Below are 2966 nucleotides of genomic sequence, written 5' to 3' on the forward strand. Positions count from 1 at the left end.
TATGGCAAGTAATGATCTTATCGTTGGCCCCATCAAGGTGCCAACCACCCCCATGATTGGCTATCCAAATTCTTAAGTTTATATCCAAATTCTTAAGCTTATATCCAAATTCTTAAGCTTATAGTTAATCTTTTTTTTATTCAAGAATGTAGATAAACTCACCAGGTGGCTTTTCAAATGTGTTGTTTTGAAGAACTTAAGATAATTAAATAGGTAATTTCTGAAAGTATTTTGAAAGTGAGGTTAGTGAACCCAGTGTCCTTAAAAGGCTCCACCTCGGGTTGAGAGCATGATGGTTTATCCCTTCATCTCCTGGCACTCAAACCCATGGAAAACCACTGTCCTGTGGTTTCCTCACAAAGAGCAGCTGTCCAGAGTACATGTGGGTAATCTCCTGTCCTCTCCTTATCCAGAGAGGTTCCATAGGACTGGTCTACTCGCCAGTTCTTCAGTCTTTGTCACGGTCATCATCTCCACTCATTCGGAGCTGTGCTAGTTCGTCATTCCTCCCCCAGAAGTCCCGGAGATGTGTGATTTTGCAATTTTTGTGAAAATTATACATTCTGTCAATCAGAAAATGTCACATTATCTCTCCCCTTGAAAAAAATTCTTGGACAGGCTTGGTTAACATTGAAACTTTAGTTTTTCCTTTTAAAGACTTACAGAATCAGGTATATTTGGGATATAGTTGTAATTACATGTCTGTGTGTGTGTTTATATACTTGTGTAATGTTTTCTTTTCCTTTTTTGTGTGTGTATAGTGAATTGTTCATTTTTATTTTATGTCTGTCTGAAAATGGGTTAATAAAAACTATTTGGTGACTTTAAAAAAAGAATTCCAGAATTCTTCAACCATCATGACCATTGCAGTGAATACTGAGTGTTAAAATCTGTACATTTGGAAGGCGCCCAGATTGGAAAAGTGTGATGCAGGTACCAACTCCTTTTATAGTTCCTCCTTTCTATTAATAAGACTAACTTGTCTTTGATTACTATATCCAAAACAGCCCAGGAACACTTATTATTCAAAGAACCAAAGCTGCCTTTGGCCTATATGTGATATTCATATCTGGTACACATATTGCACAAGCCACAATTCATTTGACAGTGGTTTCTGGAATAACATCAAATTGACGGGATTCGTACAATGTGCTAAACTAGGATGAGTGATAATTTGCACTCCTTCCACTGAGAAAAAATTGGAAATGCATGAGAGAACATAATTGCCTGGGATTCTGTGGAAACTGCATGCCACCGCGACTTACTTTATATGAGTAAACCACAAATTATTAGATATTGGTTTCCAAGGACATCACTAGCTAAGCTAGTTCAAGCTATGACTGGGTTCACACATTACATCAAATCATAATTTGTTGTAAACCACCCAGAGTCCCCCCTCCTCCCTTGGGGGAGATGGGCAATAATAAAATCCGATAAATAAATAAACAAACAAACAAACATGGTTGGCCTGTTTTTCACTTAGCATTTTGACCAACCACTGAGTTTATTCCATAAATCATTGTGAAGGAAAACACGGCTTTACTAGATATACAAAACCAGTCTGTATTTGTACATTTAAGCAAAGGAAAAGTTAGATTATATTTTTCTCATACTAGAGTCATATTAGCATCTGTTTGAATTAAAAAGAAGTATTCAGGTTCCAAAAACTAGCAATTCAAAGCCCTGAAAATGTAGGCTGGCATGGCAGAAATTAGAATTGTTAAGAGTATTTTCTTTGTGTGTCTTCTTTCATGGCTTTTTAAAATCACAATTTCCTTTTACTGTAATTTCATCTTAAATTGAAGGCGTGGCAAAAAGCATTTACGAAGCTTTCTTACAATTCTCTGCCTATTTCCTTGCATGCCCGCTCTGGGATTTCAGAGGCTGGCAGGGAGAAAGATCCGATGTCAGATTCCCCAATTTCTAAGGTTGAAACCCTGTCTGTGAACTCTTAGGATACATTAATCTGTTTTCCCCATAATCCATTCAGTGTAATGAGATATAACTAGATGACTGTTACTAGCTAATCTCTGACAGCAGAAAGTAGCTGTTATATGTAACTCATGGAATGAATTGTCTTATCATTCCTGGAAAGTATCTTAGTTGGTCTTTGTTTTTTAATTGCATCTGTTAACATCCTGAGATTTTAACACAGAATAATAAGGTAAATTTTATTTAATATGGAAGTCTTTTTTAACATGAAAGTCTTTAAAGAATGCAGAATGAAACAAAACACTCACAAACAGAAATATGCCAATAGAGGCAAGATTTATAAAATTGTGGCTGTTTCACTCCTGAATGGTTCACTTGTGCTCTCTGTGTATAATATAACCCCCTGTTCGGCGCAGGAAAAAATGCAGAAAAAAAAAAGTACTCAGTATTGTTTAATAGAGTTTTTGCAGAGTTCCAGTTGTACTATAAGGTATCAAAATTCCCCTTGCTTTGAAGAAAAAAAAAATTAAAAGATCCTTTTATTTCATGCACATGCACTCTCACCATTTGATATGTTTTTAGTATTTATAGTTATATTTTGGGAAATACTTAGTACTTCTTTGTCAATAGAATAAGACATTCATCTCAAAAAATGCAAATAAACTGATAATCTGTGGTTCTATACAAATGGATTTTTTTTTCTCTCCACTTATTAAAAAAATACTATAATGTTGAATTAGGAAAAAAATAACAGTAATTAAGATGTTCAACTCTAGGGAATTCATCTTGATATGTTTAAGAATCTTGTTAAGTTTGGGGAATAAATATAACACAAGCATTACATTTTAGAGTGTTAATTTCTAAAATATAATCTATATTTAAACAATTGATTTGTTCATGTCTGATACCAACAATTAAAAAATCAGTAATTTTATATAATATAAAGTCTACAATTCACTTGGAAGATCTTTTATGTAAGCATTATTGAAATGCATAGAAAAGAAGCTGGACAAAGCTAGTTTTTCTAGAAGATT

Source organism: Candoia aspera, chromosome 4 (assembly GCF_035149785.1).
Source record: "Candoia aspera isolate rCanAsp1 chromosome 4, rCanAsp1.hap2, whole genome shotgun sequence".
In the NCBI taxonomy this organism is placed as follows: domain Eukaryota; kingdom Metazoa; phylum Chordata; class Lepidosauria; order Squamata; family Boidae; genus Candoia; species Candoia aspera.